The sequence below is a fragment of the Sipha flava genome, unplaced genomic scaffold (assembly GCF_003268045.1).
Source record: "Sipha flava isolate LNK unplaced genomic scaffold, YSA_version1 299_pilon_pilon, whole genome shotgun sequence".
Classification (NCBI taxonomy): Eukaryota; Metazoa; Arthropoda; class Insecta; order Hemiptera; family Aphididae; genus Sipha; species Sipha flava.
The window spans coordinates 1062635-1081591 of record NW_020272971.1 but is presented as its reverse complement, the minus strand read 5'-3'; the positions used below and the strand labels follow the sequence as shown (position 1 = coordinate 1081591).

General features: G+C 30.7%; 1 protein-coding gene across 2 annotated transcripts in view; it reads left to right on the top strand.

Moving 5' to 3' along the window:
* Window positions 1-6974: 6974 nt before the first annotated feature.
* The window catches only part of LOC112685980 (protein piccolo-like), a 130229-nt gene continuing 118246 nt past the window's right edge, over window positions 6975-18957 (top strand). Inside the window, exon 1 of one of the 2 annotated variants that reach the window (XM_025558057.1) lies at window positions 6975-7685. The gene's annotated coding sequence lies outside the window, so the exon portion shown is untranslated. Of the gene's footprint in view, window positions 7686-16423; window positions 16891-18957 lie in introns of those variants that run through there. The other variant, XM_025558058.1, reaches the window with a different exon arrangement.

The window sequence follows — 18957 nt, the reverse complement described above, 5'->3', positions numbered from 1 at the left end:
TTGAGCAGTAAGCCGCTGTGCGTCGAGGCGGGGGCAGCGGCGGCGGAGGTGACGACGACGTGAGAGGTCAACGACCCGCCGCGTGGTCCCGTTTTCCGTTCGTCCCGGCAAATTATTATTTTTAGAAACGACGCGCGATACCATGAATCGGTATCGATGCGCGCTCGTAGTAATTCTGCACGGACACGAATCCGCCACTGCGGCGAAGTGGCCGAGTGGCCGGCCACCGGCTCGGTGGTCACAGTCACGGCGATGTAAATGGTCATTTGTCCTCGATCGTTTGTACGCACCAGTGTCCCAGTATTTTCGTTGGTTAGAAGGTTTTTTCATTCTTATTCTTTCGAATACGTGCGCTTTCGTCTCTTCGCAGCACGGTTGTTTTGGCGTTATGATATAAACGCATCACATAATTGTTGCGAATACTGAACAGTGTAACAGTTGTGCTCGAATCGCCTTGTTATGATTTCCGTATTCCTTAGTTTAGGGTACAAATGGAGAGTGCGGAGGAGGGGGGGTTTTCTAGGAGATCCTTACCTCTAACACCGGTGTGGAAAGCACGCTCGCCCTGAAACTTTTTAAACGATCCGCATGAATCCGGCCGTCCGCGCATTAGATTTATAACGTATAAGAAATAAAAGAAAATTTTTTTACTGATATTGTTGTGTTATTGTATTTTCGTATTTCAATATAATTGTTCTAACCTATAGGTGGCCTTTAGCGCTTAGAATATTAAAGGGATCGTATAGATTTCTTCGGTATCGTATTTTTACTGCTAAAATATATTGACTTTATATTATCGTAGTACGATTAGTTTATTTACGCTTGAGGGTCGAGCCCGCCTGGACTCTTGCGACAACACACATGGTTTTATATTCATAATGCGGGCAAAAGAGCCGCACGTTAATAGCGTAAAATATTTTCCTCCGTTCAACGATCGCACTAATAGCTTTTAAAATGCATTTAAATTGTATGTTTATGCGTACACGATCCATTACGAAGAAACATAATTGATTTACCATTTACGTTTAAAGGATATCGAGTACTAGTTCAGAATACAAAGCTAATGTTAAATTAAAATAATTTGGTTTTTTCTCGAATATATCTTATTACCGAGCTATAACGGAAAAAAATATTTGTTTTATGATAGTTTCCGAAGAAAAATATACCCTTTTGTTTTATGAGTCATTAATTAGTTTAGTATTGTTCATGATTTAATTTTCAATCCTGTTGCACACTTAGCAGTGACGTAGCAATGTAGGAAAAAGCCCTGGTGTAGTAAGTAAACTAGGCCTCGTAACTAATATTATATTTATATGAAAATTCAAACTATTAACATCATTATAAATATGACCACTTACTGTGAAATAATAAATAAAAATGATTAATATACATACAAAGTAAAAAGGAAATTAGTTTATTGTAATTAAAAAAAAAAATTGCATACTGTGTAAATTACTAATTGTAACTCAAATTACTACGTATGATTTTAATATTAGATACATTAATATTTTAAATTATTTTAAGAAAGTATAGTTTCAAAATTGTCCAATGACCTTAAAATCCCGTGTAATCTAAAACTTTGGGGCACTGTCCCCTTTTACCCTAAGATAGCTACACCATTTACACTAAGGCAGATAGCATATTATATGGTTTTGAATAGTTTAATAATTTTTACAGCGCACTGATAAACTGTATTCTATTTACATAAGGTTTAAATGAAACTTGAGTTAAGCGAAAAACTTGTATTGTCAGCAAATTACTGTTAACTGATGGATAAACTATAAACTCTACATTCTGTTAAATACATACATATTATTAATATTATTTTTCATAATCACAGTAGTCGAAATTAAGAATCATAGCATGGTTTTTTTGCCGATTGAAAAATAATGTGGTCAAACGGTTAAAGGCAGTAAGTTGGCTAAATGTAGAAAGTGATTACACTGCGATTGGCGTATATTCCGACGTTCGTTATCAAAATAATTTAAATAGGATTTGTTCAAAATAAAATTGATAACCAAGTAAATAAAAGAATAAAATTATAAAAGCGAAATTTCAATATCCGGGACATTACTATGCAAAAGTCCTAAACCGGTACTAATCGGTGTTCCGAGAACCTTTGTCCGGGACGCTGGGACATGGATTCCTAAACCGGTAGCATCCTGGAAAATCCGGGACGAATGGCCACCCTATTAAATAGTTCGGAAATTAATGTTGAGGTATGAACTGAAGTGTAAGATTTTTACCTTATGGTCACGTGATTAACAATAATTATTAACATTCATACATCTAGGAGAACATTACATTTTTATGAAACGTACAACTTCTCCACCGCAAATGCAGAATTATTCAGCTCTCTTTATTTTTTTCTTGTAGTTGTATTACTAAGCTGTCGTTTAAAGTCAAATTTATAAAGTTATTTCTAACTTCAACGTACTTTTAATTAAGGTAAATTTATTGATTATTGAGTTCGTTATTGTATACACAACGAAAGAAATTTAAATATTAAATTCATACATTTTTAAAATTATTTATAAATATATCTTAGATTAATCAATAGTAATTTGATATATTATTCGTTTTAAGGTAACTTAATTTTTAATGTAGTTTCTAAATCAAAATCATAAACGAATAAAATATTATCTATCAGATACTCTATAATTAAATATTTTTTACTCCACAATTATTCTTAAAATATATTTTGAAATGATGATGTTCTTTTTGTTTTGTAAACAACTTACTTTTACCAAATTATTTAATGATGTTTTTTTCAAACTATAAAACTTTTTTCTTGGAAGTTTTTTTTTACTTTTTCAAACAATGGTATCTTCATTCATATAGAGTATACTCACTAACTCCAATTCCACTATGGCATTATTTTATTCAATAATTTTTTTCTTTAACTTTATAATATAATTGATATTTTATAGATAACTGCACACTCTATAGTATACAAGTACTTGTAGTATACAAATTGTACAACCATATTAATTATTTATACATGTTATTAATGATTAAAATAATACTATTTTTAAATCTTTATACAAAAAAAAAAAAAAAAAAATGTAAGCCGAACAATTTACGAATCCATCTGAATGAGTATAATGTAAATGCTAAAAAACCACTTCTTCGATTTAAATGTACAGTTGAAATAAATAAGTCCAAGTAAGTGCTACTCAATTATTCAGATGCATATATGACACACGACGACTATGACTTAAAGATTAATATAATTAACGATTGCTAAAATAATAAAACATTATAGAGATACACAATGTTTTTTCTGTTAGCGTGTTGTGTTTGTGTGTCCTTTGTTTTTTCTCTTATAGATATTTAAACTTGACCACGAGGCCGTTCTTCAATTGCAACGGTCGACAAAGATAATAATCGTCGTCAAGTTAATAGTTCAATACATGATTTTGCATACTCAATGCTTTAACGAGATTAAAATAAATCACTAACGATTATAGCATGTATTATAAGAGTAGAATGATAAATTACGAAGAAACTTCGTTATTCCGTGTGTATTTCGAACGTGTAGTTTTCAATTATATAACGTGGGTCTAGATTTTCTTTGCTGTTGCAGTATAGTTATTTTATTTTTATTTTATAAATTTCTATGCCAGAGAGCAATTTAAGTTTGATAATTAAGAACATACAGATAAATCAGCATTACAAATAATATTTAATAATATTTAAATAAAAAAATAGTAGTATTAAGATTAAATACATTTTAAAAATCAAGCAATTAATTGTAAAATATTTATATGAAATTATAAAAAAGACACTGCATTACCCGAGTCCAAAAATGTATATTAAACATCAATCGCAAAGACCTAAAGATCTAAGAGAATGGAATCCAAATTAATTTAATGCATATTTCTGCGTAAGTAATGGTTGAATAATATACATATTAATACTAATGTTTTATAATTCTTTGAAACAAAACAAGTACTTCCCGGTTATCAAGCCGAATGTATCTACTATGCAATGATGAGTCATGGTGTTATGTTTAAAAAATTGTAAAAATGTATAGAAATATTTCAGCTGGATTGTGATTTTTTTTGATTAATATGGAAAAGTTGAGAGCTGGGAAAGCGAAGACCTACAACTGCACTTTATTTGAATGGATATTATTAATTATGACTGATATGCGTATAGTTGTAAATTATTCTTAAAATATATTTAAATTTTAAATATATAGTACATGTGTGAAAATTGCCTATAAAAACTCCTTAAAAATCTAAGATAATCATCATGATGTGCGATTATATAAAATAACCAATGTATACCAAGTGATAAATATTGAAAAAAAAATATTCTGCAGTTCTTATTTCAATACCGATATAACGTATAAACTAATGCATTTTAAAAACTCACATTAATATTTTTGCTAAGCCTAGTGACATAATTGCAGGGGCGCAAGGGATGCACTTACTCCCCTGAAATGTTGTGGTGTAGCAAAGGTACCATTTTGCCTTTAGATAATCCAACAGTATACTTATTTACACTTTTTTATAAATTTGGAACATTAAAAACTTTGCATAGTTTTATTGGTGCCGTTTCTAAAGTAAATTAAATATTTGAGCAAATATAAATAGATAAAAATGGATGATACAATTAGACCAATAACTTTACAAAGTTTGAGCGATACAAAATGGTTTTGCAGGTTAGATGTATTAAGCTCAATTATTTTTAATTTTACGGTCATTCACAAAACTCTAGAAGAGGTACCAGAAAAAAATTAAATAAATATAATTTATGTTACTTCGTTATTATTTCCATATTAAACTTTGAATTTATGTTCAGCATAGTTTTTTTTTTAAATTATGTAATACGTGAAACTAACATTTTATCAAACTATTTACAATCCCCTAATATTAATTATGATTGTGTAAATTCAGTGTCACTACAGCGACAAAAACGTGAAACGTGTAAAACAGATTTTGATAAAGTCACTATTAAATTTACTATGGTTAATTTGATGTTCGAAATTAAGTATGAGTTCAACAGGAATAATAAAATACCATAGAGATATTTGTTATGTGGTAATTTACAAATAGGATTTATTAACTATACGAAAATAATAAAAATATTTTTAACTATACCAACAAGTATTGCTACATGTGAAAGAACATTTTTATGTTAAAAACGTTTAAAACGTAATTTAAGAACCAGCATTAACCAAGAGTGTTTAAGCAGCTTGTTATCGCAAAAAATTCAAAGATCAGTGCCAAATGATTTTATTAAAATAATTGATTAATTTGTTTCAAATGGAATAGGAAGTAATATAACATTTATCTTAAAATAATAATATATTCATTAATTTATTCTTTAAAAAATTGTTCATTAAAGTCATTAAAATAATTAACGATTATTCTTTATTGTTCTGCCAATTTAAAAAAGTATAAATAATAATTATATGAGTTGTTATTTTAAACTAATTATAGAACATTTTCATTTATGAACTCTTATGTATGTTCTTAATATTATTTAACAATATGGGTATTTTAGTTCTGCAACCTAAAATTTGTTTATAAACCATAAAATGAGTTTTAAAATTTGGTTAAAAACCAACAAATATGTATCCAATGTACCATATATACAATGAAAATATATTTGAACCGCTGGGGACAGAAACAAGTGTTCAATAAGAAGTCGAAATAGAATAGGGAATGCGAATGAATTCGATAAAACTATTGTATTAGTTACCAAGTGACTGAAAACAAAAACATTGTATAGACTTTTGATGAACAAGCAATATCATACAATATATTTTCAGAGTAATTAACCTAATTGTGGTTTAAATCGTTCCGCAAATGATCTTTTTTACTATAAAACCAAATATTTCTATTATATACACACAAAAGAAAACTAAACGAAAATTTAAAATGCACAGTTTATTTTCGGTGCTTTCGCTATACCATGCGCTATTCGTTTCGATGATTATGAGCGTTATAAAATAACTCGTTTGTGCAGTTAACGTTTGTGTTAACGCACCACATACGAGCAAGATTCCACTTTTCTCGATAACGGTTAATGCTACACGCGCAGTATAGCATGTAACGTAATAACATATATTCGCGTTTCGCGTGCAAATCGATAATTGAAATATCCTATTTGATTTATTCTCAAAGGGACAGACGCGCGCAAGGTTCTAAGCAAAATCGGACTAGCGCGCACCTGCCTCGACGAATACGCACGCCGTCCAACCGAAGTGTTTCAATAATATAACCAATATATGCGTGAAACAATCGCAATAGAAATAACGATTGTAACGGTTATATGCAGATAGTTCGGACGCGGATGCCGTTTAATTTGTGAAATTTTTCTATTGTTGTTCGGATTTGTTCGGATGCAATACACAACGTCTGCTCTAACCATTTGGCCGCCATTTTTAAACAAATTGTTTCGTCCACCACACGAAAAAAAAATTCACATCCGAGCACTGTCCAGAGTTATGTTAAACTTTTCTAACGCCTTGCACACCTGGTCTCCAATACATCTCCAAAGCTCTACAGTGCAATAACTTCCCAGCTATATCACGCGCGCACACGCACCAAATCGACTCGCGACGACCCGTACGTAATGTTATGCGTGTACGTATTATTGTACGAACATTGTGCGTGGACATACGTGTCCGTAACATATGCGCGTGCGACGTACACGAAACCGTGAACGTGTGCGCGACGCGAACACCGACTATCGGCGGCGGCTTCCGCAATCGTTTCATTGTTGTTCGCTTTCTTTTCGTACGTCGACCGCACCGCCGTCGCCGACGTGCCACTACCATTACACTACCACCACCACTACCACCATCTACGCCACCGCCGTCGTTACCAGTACCACCGCCACCACCTCTCCGCGGTACCGTCGTCTAGCTATCCCCTTTACCCCACCAACGTCGGTGCTGCGCCGAGAACGACGACGACGCTCGACCACGGCCGCCCGGTGCGCTCGATCAGTCGCCGCCGACGTCAGTCGAGTGGAGTGGATCGCGTCGAGTGGATCGACGTTGTCGTTCGCGTGCCACACACACATACACACAAACACACACACAAACACACACACACATACACACTCACCACTCACTCACACACGTACACTCGCATACGTACACCACTTGTGTGCCCGAAAAGCCGCCACCCGTCGTAAGTGAACGCTCGCACGCCGATCGCGTTACGATTAATATTTTGTTTCTTCTGCTGGCCGTTGTTTCCGTCGTCTAACTGCTCGCGCGAGTGTCTTCCGTCGGTCGTGTGCGTGTGCAGTGTACGCGAAAGAAAATATCGTATAAATCGTGTTTCGTCCGCGTGTTCTTCCGTCGCGCGTTCGTGTGGTGCTGCCGTTCTCCTCCGCCCGGCCGATACCCGCGTGTGCCCGTCCGTCCTTTGTGCGCCGTGTACGTGAATCCAAGCGCACACCCGTACGCTCGTCCGCCCATATTCTTGCAGTGCGTAATCGCGCGCGCGTACAATTTTCTTTTGGTTTCTTTCGGTTATACATCGGTTCATACCGTTCGCGCCCGGTGTACCGCGGTTGTGTTCGCGCGTGGTCTCCGAAGAGTGTGGTTCGCGTACATAAATTACCAACCGCCTCTCGTTATTCGTCTCGTCGATGTTGATCGAAAATCTCGCAGCCCGAAAACTTTTTCCGATCTGATTGGGGACCTCAACTCAACTCGCGTAAGTTATTATTTTTTTCTACTCGTCTTTTGTGTATATTCTGTTTTGCATCGCGCGCGTTCCTCTTTCGAGTTTTCGCGCAGAAACGTTAGGTATACACTAGCCTGATTTTCATAAACATCGTTTTACACCTAGGCGTACGAATGACAGCAGTTTTCATTTTTTTTTTTTTTTTTGCTTCTGCGGCTTGTTCCGTCTCCTGGCGATAATTAGACCGTAAAAAAAATAAAAAATTATGCCGCCCCGTCGTCGACGGTTAGGTAGGCGCTTAAATTGTTATAAATTCGTCACCGTTTTCGGGCAGAGAAATTGTGTTATTTTTACCGTTCACTGTGGCTCTGCCTACATTGTCGTATATTCGAGATTTCGCATTGAATCGTCATTTCACCTTAACATCGTAAAACCATGTAGCGTATTGGAAAAATTAAATTTTTATAGGCTTTCGATTGAACATAATATTAACTAGACCCTTCGTATGCAAATCCGTGTTCCATGCATTAAACAATAATTACGATTGAATCAATTGGGTATAACACTGATCACCGCTTTATAGTTCCGTTATGTTACAATCTCGGTTACAATGGTATATATATATTATGTTAATGGTGTATTACAATGGTATATACGTATGCCGTGGTACATCATAGTTTCGTTAAATATATACACCTGTTTATAGTGGTATTTGTACTATATATACGTTGTTTTTGTTATCTATGAATTTTTTTTCATAAATTGTGGCAATATTGTTTTAACTAGCGAAATAAAATTGTGAGAACATCTGATATATTTAACAAATAATATGCGTACATTTGTATTGTACATTTTTATTTAACCATAGTGTTGTTTAGAATACTGAATACATTTTTGTTTTTGAAGTCTTAGGATTTGAGAAGTTTGGACTACATCGAAACGAAATTGTTAATAAATTATGATTATTGACCAGATTTAAAATTCTCTTTATTCTATATTTTGCGCTTGTCGTCTATAAATGCATGAATGAGCTTCTATTTGGTAGGTACAAATTTATTAGTGCAGGTGGACATTTTTAAATTTTAGCAACTATGTAGCAAGTGATTATGGGTAAAACGAAATTGTCACTTCTATTGTCGTTTGTTTCCGGGGAGTGGATATTGAGACAACTGCCGTGTTGTATAAAAAAAAAAAAATTGCGTACGTGGAGAAGCCTGACAGAATATATAATACCTCGTATATCATGGTAAAATCAGTCTTATTCTGTTCTTATTCTTATTCTAATTCGGTTCACATTTCAATGTCTCTTATTTACACACTAATTGAATAACTGTTATATAGATGAGTATGATCTTATTTTGCCAGAAATATTCACATTTAATACCACACTTCTAGTAATAATATTTTCGATTTTTCCACGTGTTGGCGATAATAAATGCATATTGTTGTATAAGTACTTTAAATGTTTGTAAATATGCTGTTCAATGCTAAATAAAAAACATAACCAGACATTCCATTAGTACGTCATATAAATATTCCTCTGTCACTTCTATGTGCTTCATTCAATTGTATTCGTTTTTAAATTACATAATTTTAGTACTTATTGGAAAATCGAAGAAAGTTTTTGCGGTGCCAACTCATCAAACATTTAAACTACGGTAGTAGCCGTAAAACAATTCCTATTTTCAAATCTATAGCGATGTTACAATGTTAAATATTTAATGTTTTAATATCTGTTTAATTAATTAAATATAATACTTACATCAAACGTTAGCAATATAATTTTTTTAATGTGTTTTACCTCAAATTATATAATTTATTTTTTTACGATTCTAAATTTCACATGTACTTAACAGAAAGATTTGAAATTGGAATAAAATATTAATAGCGAATTCCAAATTTTATTGTGATACTTACATTCTGATTAAATATTTAGAAAACTTAATATAAATAGTTGTAGTAACGTTATAAATACAAGATGTATAATGTTGGTTTTTGAGTTAGAAATTAAATATCTTTTTTTTGATTGCTTTTACAACTACTATCTAGATAACTACCTAAGTATGTAATTATTATTTTTTTCTGTTTTCCTTTAGAGGGATGTGTTTAATTGTTACTATCGGTATTTTGTTTTTAAATTTGTAGTTTGAGTACGTTTAATTTAAATTTACTGTAAGATTCGAAAAAAACGAAATAAATATAATTTCATGTCCCGTAAAAAAGTGAATAGGCACACCTGTTGCTCTGCTATTTTTCAGACTGCATCATTGTTATAAATAATAACTCGTTAATTCTTACCTAGAAATAGTAATTATGCTAGCGAGTATAGTATTCATCACGATTGATTTGCATCTTAAGAACAGTCTAATTTGGCTTCAATTAAAACAAAATAAAAGGTACAATATTAACATGTAAGAAGTTAATATATTATAATAAAAGTTATAATATTTTGACAAGTTTTGGTAAACTTCTTTGAATTTTCTAAAAAAAAATGTAACCAGGGATAAACGTATTGTTTTTCAATCTTAGTAACTAATATATATATAAATAACTTCTAAAATCAATATTACATTTCAAATTTATTAAACAGTAAAAGAAATTTTGATTTATTTACTAAACAATTTTGTAATATATGAATAAAAAATAAAATTTAACAGTGTATGTAGTAGGTACTTATAATTATTATTCTGATAATTTACCTCGTTCATTTCAATCAATACTAATTTAATATATATTTTAAACATTTTCCTAGCTATATATCTTCATATAATTTTTGTTCTTGATGTCTATGCATCACCTGTTCCTATTCTTAGGTATTAATACTAAATTGTAGAAACTAAATTATTTCAAAGCAAATAACTAAATATCCAATTATTATATTAAAAAGAAATTATTTTAAAAATATTAGAAATTATTAATTTATTCAGTAATGTTTTTGTCATTCAAATAAGATGTTTATTATTTATAAAAAAAATTATCATTATATAATAAGTATTTCTGTTATGTTCCGTTTGGAAATATTTGTTGTTTATCTGATAAGTATTTAGATTTATATTACAGTGTAAAACTAAGACATTTATATAGAATTAATATTAAGTTAATCAATGAACAAATCATGTCAATGAGCACAATGTTCATTTATTTTGTATTTTGATTTTAGCAGTTATTTTCATCAACATCTTAATAATATTATTACGAATATAATATTTGTCGATATAAACCATGGTTGAATTTTATAAATTACTAAATAATAATCATAAAGACCGTGTGCATGATGTTTTAACGTTTAGTTTATTGATAAAATGCCCACGAGACTATAAAAATATTCTCTGGAGGCTAATAAGAGTTTAATAGAAGATTTTTCTCAGCGGGAGTCAAGAGTATAATGGATTTCTTGGGAGGAGTCGTTGTCACCGTTAATGGACAATTTGACGATTTTTGTAGAATTGCCTGTAGTTGACCATTACGAGTTTATTTGATTGTTTAAATTAATTAATTAGTTTAAATTTCAAAACTTACAAAAGGTTAACCGTACAATATATATTATATATAAATAGTGATTTTCAAACAATTGTATTTTCTGTTTCTCGTCCAAGTTCTACGTATATTTATTACATATGTATAATAATGAGTCTCTTAATGTACTAATGTAGGAGTAGTTAAAATTTTCTAAGAAAAGGTAAAAATCGAGCTCAAAATGAAATGAAAATCAAAAATGAATATATACACGTGTCAAATTCGAAAAAGGAAAGCCAATACGCACGGAAATCGTTAAAAAATTATTTCTCTTCGTATATTATAAAACGGGTCAATGGCCGCCACCCTCTTTGTGTGTACTCGTGTAGTTCCTCTTCATCATCACACACACACACACAAATATATATTTATGTACATATATTACATATATAAAAAAATTACTTTCCTTGTATTTTATGTGTGAAATATTATATGGCGTAGGTGTACGATACAAATGTGATTTAAGCAATTTCGTTTTTCCCCTTAAATTGTTCTCTGCGTATATTTATAATCAGTTTAAATCTTATCCAAATCGTTTTCGTTGGAGCGAATTGTGGAAAATCGACTAGTATATGTTATATATTCTACTTTATAGTTTAAATCTCATTAAACTGGTCAACGAATTGAATATTGTAATTATGAAGAGGTCGTACTTTTATCCCAAGAAAAAAATTAGTTATTTTAATTTTATTTGTTTTCGAATATTAGTTTTATGAATATGTTCGTATTCATTTCATTACTACGTGATGACAGATTATAAAATTCTCTATCAAATTTTACAATAATTTAGATTATCTACAGGTTATATCGGTGCAGGTTAATCTAGGAAATTTGACGCCCATGTCTAATAAAAATGCAGTTTCCTTACGTAAATCAATGTACGGAGTATGTTCACGATTATTTTATTTTTCATAAACCTAAGAATGCCCTAATATCAACAGCGCCTAGAGCAAGCATACCCACTTGACTCCCCCCCCCCTCAGATTATGCACTGAGTTTCATCATATGTTTTATGTTATCGATCACATGAATAAAATCCCAAAACCTTCAAAGCCTCTAAACGTTGTCATATTCAATATTTTTGCAATGATAATAGTAATAATAATAATAATATATTCCACAATAGTGTATTCTTCTCTTACTCTGAGTTGAGATCGTGAGTTTTTTAAATTTTTTATTTTATCGTGTTTAACGGCGCGCAGTATGCTCTTGTTATATATGATTGGAAAAACTATTCGTCGTGTTTAGAAATCGAATTCCGCGTATTCCCCGTAACGTGAATACAACAGAAAAGTTGAGTATCATATTATTATAATTGTGTTGTATAAAGATTTTCCTCGTGAAAAGCTGTGAGATTTTGAAATGTAACGCAATCGAGGAAATTTGATCCTTGTTAAATCGTGTTTTTATTCCTGTATTTGCTACATCGTCATCGGTAACCTTGGCTGGAGGGATAAATATATTCCCTCCCCCTTGGCCTTCGTACGCCAACAGTGACACCACTGTCATTTTTTTCCATTTTAATTTTCTTTTTCGATTCAGAAAAATTAAATGAAAACTTCAGAAAAATTGAGTGTACTCCCGATATACACACATACTACAACAATACGCGGGACTTTCCTCGAAGTAAAATTCGAAATTGTTTTCCTATTATTCAATTAATCGTTTAATTTCATCGAAAATATACCATCAATACCTATCATTATTGGTTATGCGAATTCGCAATAATGTTATAGGATGTTGTAGTAAAACGTTCGATTTTCGTCGACATCGTGGAATTTCAAGCAAGCAAGCAAGCACAATATTACAATAACTAAATTCTTATATTATTTTTATTAACATCTATACCAGCGGTTCCTAAATTGTGCTCCGCAATTGTTTCTCTATGGTTCTGTTCGTTTTTTAATAAAACATTTAATAATAAAACAGTTATTAATTGTTATTTAAAAAACGAATATATATATTTTAAGAAGACTCCGTTAAAGCAGATATAATTTACCTATGAGGAGTATGCATACAATACTGAAATCCCAATAAAAAATTTAACTGTTTAGTTTTAGATAATATGCATTCTCATTCCAAATATTATTATATCATTTTGAGTTTCCTCCTATATACAGGTCCGTAAAAGCGCGTAGGCATTATAGGCACTTAGGGCCTACGAACATTTTGGGCTAACGAAAATATGTGGCTATGATTTTTTTTTAAGTACGACTGTACATGTTTGCACAATTAAAACATTATGTATAAGAATCGACAGGCAAAAAGACTATTACTCGTATATGGTTTGTCATAATTCGTGTATCAATTATTGGGCGAAGTAAATTATCTTCATCATCAGTACTTGCAATTGAACACGAATTGCTCCAAGAAATTGATATCGAAAAAGTAATTAATTGAATCATTTGCATGTAAAAAAAAGTTTTGTTTCTATGAAATTATATTTACGTAATAAACTTTACAATTATTATTTATTATTTTTTTTTTGGTCACAGTTTTTTTTTTTTTTGTTTTACATTTAATTACGAGGGTTACAGAACTATGCAAAATGGTATAAAAAAAGATGTTTTTTTATGGTATTTGAAAATTTAATTTTATAATAAAATTAATTGTTCTTAAGACTGTATTATTTGTTAAAATCTTTATCGCATAAAAAAATAAAAGTTATTATATAAAATTTTCGATTTTATTGTTATATTGTAAATATATTTGTTTTTAAAAGCTTAACACTGAAATTCAACACTTCTTCTGCCAAAGAAGTTTAGCTTAACCATTTGAATACTGGACACTGCCGGGGTTCGTTAGGAATAAGAACACTGTGCCTCGGGTCTAGGGCCTACGATAGTGTTAATCCGAGCCTGCCTATTTACAAAACATGTATTATATAATACGCTTCATGGAACACAGGTAAATATCAGATGTAATATTATAAATATTTCTTGAGGCTCCGCGAGAAAATACTGGTTAAAAAAAAAAAAAAGGCTCCGTGGCTGAAAAAGTTCAGGAATAGCTGAATCCATATACACAACGCATTCGTGCGCGCATATCACCCAAGTTTATGGGTAATATAGACAATTATTATCACTCGCTACTAATGTTCAAGGACGCGCGTGCAGTGCACTCGCGTGTGCGCACACGCGCGTCGTAGTAGTGCGGGCGAGCGGCATCGTCTGTGGCCTATATGGAGAGTCCGCCGCCAACTGCATTGTTACATCCGTTTTCGGCGATTGTGGTGTTTTCACGCCGACTGCAACGATCGCGCAAACCTCGGTTACTCTACGTCGCCGTCCGATGCTGCCTTTGCCGCTTGCCTTTGCTGACGAATATTTACTGCGAGATTCGCTGTTCTCGATTCGCTTTCAACGATAATTAATGTTGTTGTTATATTTTATTTTGTCATTTCTAAACCTTATAGTTGTATTTTGTTCCGGTTTTCATTCGTCTCCTCTTCCTCTCGTTCTTTTGTCTCTTAAAGTTGCGTCCCTAAAACACTGAGATTGATACTATTCTTCGTACCATCAACTAAATATTTCCGTAAAATGTTATACCTACTCATTAATATTTTATTTAAAATCACCGTGAGTTTCTTAGTGTTTTATAATACGTTGATTATCCAGTAAAATGCTTAAATTTCAAGCTCCATTTGTCGAAATATTAAATTCGCATTTCATAAATTGTTTGTATTTTTGTGATGTTTTTACTATCTTCCGACTTGTATTGTCAATGACTGTTAAATAATCGCATAATTTTTATATCAAAATACCAAAAAATTTATACTCAAATTAGATCATCTCTGTTTGATTTATTATAGCCATTCATTTCTAGATTGACAATAAACTTATATTTAAAGATTCAATCTGGTGCTACACGTTATATAAACGTCATAAATGTATATTATATTCAAGTTTCGATAGGTTTTTTGTTTTTATATAGTGAAAAAATGTTTAAACTTTTTCATTATTTTTCATAATCAAAGTACAGTATTTAACATTACTAAAATTTAAAATAATATGTAATAAGTACCTTTATGAAAACATATTATTCTATATGTCACTTTGGTACCAAATTTTCTATTCGTTTCGATTTATTAATTTGAAGTTTATTAGCAAAATATCAAAAGTATATATATATTTTTTTTTTATTAAATGATATATACGATCTGTATCTAAGACACAATAAGAATATTAACTAAGAGTAACAAGACATGTAGCAAAATAATCATATACATGAAGAAAGGAGCCACCCATTGATGGCATTTCCATTTATAAAGAATTATTTTCCTTTAGATTATTATTATATTTATATATATAAATATGTTTTTTTTTAATTTAGGAGACACTACTTGCCCTTCAAGCGTCTTGGGGGGTTTCCAGGAATCGTAGCAGAGGCCAGATTTTGAATGAGAGGGTTTTTGTGAGTACCTAGTCGTTCATGAAATCTTTTATAGTAGGACTTGGATTCCTCGTTAATTGATTTAAATTTGAGATATGTATGAAGTGTATCATTCGATACGTACGGTGGAGCATTTGTTAGTTTCCTGAGGGCAATATATTGGAATGATTGTATTTTTTTATATGTTAAGCATGAGAGTTAAAAATGAGTTAATATTATTTTCTATTTAAATTTAACTTTTGAAATGTTATTAAAATAACTAGTTTTAGTAAGTAAACTGGATATCGATACAGTACTATAAAATCGTAAAATTGTACTTTTACCTTTTAAAACTTTTAAAACTTTGTGCAAAATTACTTAATGTATATACTGTTATAAATTAGTTGTTTTATTATCAATAGCCTTAAATATTTCTATGTTTATATATTTGATTCATACATATAGTACTATGATACAAATATTGAATAAAATTTGATTGGTAATCTCCGAACTTGATACTGTTTAAAATGTTGATTGTAATTTTCGTAAATATTGGTCGATTTCCGGCGTGAAAATTGTAATCGACATCGTTGACGATACTATATTAGAAACAATTCGCACAAAGAAAAAATAAACCGTTCGCACATTGTAATACGTAACATCAAGTTTATGTATAAAACCAATCCGATATTCGTTACTACTGTTTTATTTTTTTAAATCATTTTATGAACGAGTTTATTCTTGGCTACTCCCGTACGGTACCGACGTGTGTAAAGTACCGTTTATCGCACGAGGCCGCTGTGAATTCCACCGCGCTCTCGTTCCGACGTACCTAGCGATAACATTTTAGTTGACGCGCTGCCTCGGCGACGAGTAGAACATAATAAACGTTTTGAAGTGTCGTTTTTTACGTTTCTACATGTGCAATAATCTTTTTTTTTTTTATTTATCTTTTTTTTTAACATAGCGAAAAAGAGTAGCATGTCGATAAAAGAAATCCGGTCGCTTAACGATACGCATCATCAGTTTGTAACATATTGTGTGTTGTGAAACGTTTTTAATTGTCATTTAGCGTGTTATGTCGTTTTACGTTGTGTTGCGATTTTCTCCTCGACCGATACAGTGAAAAAACTAATAGGGTTCGTAGTGGAAAACTATTTCGTCACCAAATTTCACACAGTGTTCAGTTTCAAAATAGGCTTTAATTTATGCGATACAGTGAACTAATTATAATTGATAAACATCGAATCACCTTGAAATAAACTAAATAAGATGTACTTTCTGCAGAAGCTCTTGAAATTTGTGTTTAAACTAGTATTCAGATAAATATGATTCGAAGCACAACTCTGTAAGGATATATACTGTATATTTTATTTATTTTACGTTAAAACAACAATCGTGAAAAATAAAGACTGTTTGATCGGATATTATTTGATTATTACCTAATTATAGTTCGAAAATAAAACAACAATTTATAACTTTGATTAATTATTTTAATATTTCCAAGTAGGTACTGATAAAATAAATATACCTCAACAAATAATACCTCAACATGACAGTTAATTAGTTATGTTTGTAATTTAAACATTGTAACGTTTCATAATAACCATTTTTACACGTATAATTCTCGTTTAGCTTAATTCGATGTCACTGCACCTCAAAGGACATTTTTAATGTGCATTCATACTCAATATTTATATGGTAAATGTTTTAAAAAATATTACTAAATAAAATATAGCTATCACATATAGAGTAAAAGAATTATTTCTATAATAAATATAGTAATGAAAATGTACAAAAGTACAAATTGTACTTATTGTAATAATAGTTCATATATGTAGTAAAGTACAAAGTTTTAAATTCTTATAATGATAAAAACCATAAGGATAATTTCCGAAAAAATATGTTATCATAAAAATGCATGAGAATAAATCTATGTAGTATATACTATACATAACATATAAATAACTTTAAATCTAATTTTATTAGTGTAAAAATAAAAACGGTGTATCACAGATAATAATATTCTTTTCTTTAAAAGAAAAAAAACCGGAGCTTCTATTATGTATTTTCTATGAATGATTTAATAATGATGTATGCGTAATACGTAGTTTTACGCTTAAGTAACTAGTGTATCACGCCCTCTTAACATTATAAAAACTTCTGGCCGTATTAATTAATTAATCTATTAATTTATATATGTAATATTTTGAAGACGAAAACTGGACCACGAAATTTACTTATGTTATTTAATGATTTATTTTTTTCTTGTATATAAACATAATATATTTTATTTGAGTTTAAAATAGAATTTGATATATTTTATTTTATTAAGTAATTTAAATTTTAAAAAAACATAAATTTGTGAAATTTAATTATTAAAATATGTATGCATTTAATGTACCTATTTATACAATTTTGAATTAAATATTAGTTTCTCATCTGAAATTAATTTTATTATGAATATGAATTATATTGATTTATGCTAAAATTTAACTAAATATTATAATAATCGTTCTATTTCGGATGTGCAGAGTTAAAATAATATGCGTAATCTGTAACATATGTAATATATTTAAAAGTACAAATATTATCCCTTTTATCCTCATCATTGTTTGATGAATGTTTATTTTATTTTAAACTATTGTAAACAACTACAACTAATTTTCAACCTTGAATTTTGCCCTAAGCCTATACGACTGTGATCTAGTATTATAAACCATATTTCGTCAACGTTTTCTGGATTTCGATCACAACGCGGCGCACGACATTCTTCTGCTCGCTTCACGCAATATCATCGGTTGTATTAATTATTATTTGTTTTACGGAATCATAATGATTGTTGCAAGTTAAAAATATAATCGTTATGAAGTTTGCTTTACGTGAACAACATAGAAAAATAAAAATAAATATTATATATTATAATTATGGGACTTTATGAAAAAACAATAAAAAACAACGACAATTTAAATAAAATGTGTTCACTATTATATACACAAATATTATTGCGAGTATTATATATATATATATTATAATTATTATAATTATTATAAATAATCGCCTTCTAGTACATACAGTCATACATACACGTCAGCCATTAATAACGCGGCCGGCCCGGTTCGTCCCGCAGTCACCACATCACCGCTCACTGGTTTGCTTTGTGTTCCACTTCCTACACGTCATCGTTCTAGCGTTTTTGTCGTGGTCTGACCGTACATGATCGTGCATATGTATACGAAAATATTTTCTAGTGAAAACAACCTGTCCGCCGAGCATGTAACGTTTTATTTTTAGTTTTATTCTTAATTTTTCCGTGTTAACGAAAAATTGATTTTTTCCTTATGTTTTACGAAATTTTGAAATCTTCTCTTCCGGGCAGCAAGAACAATAATTGTTGATGGTTTTTTAACAGTCG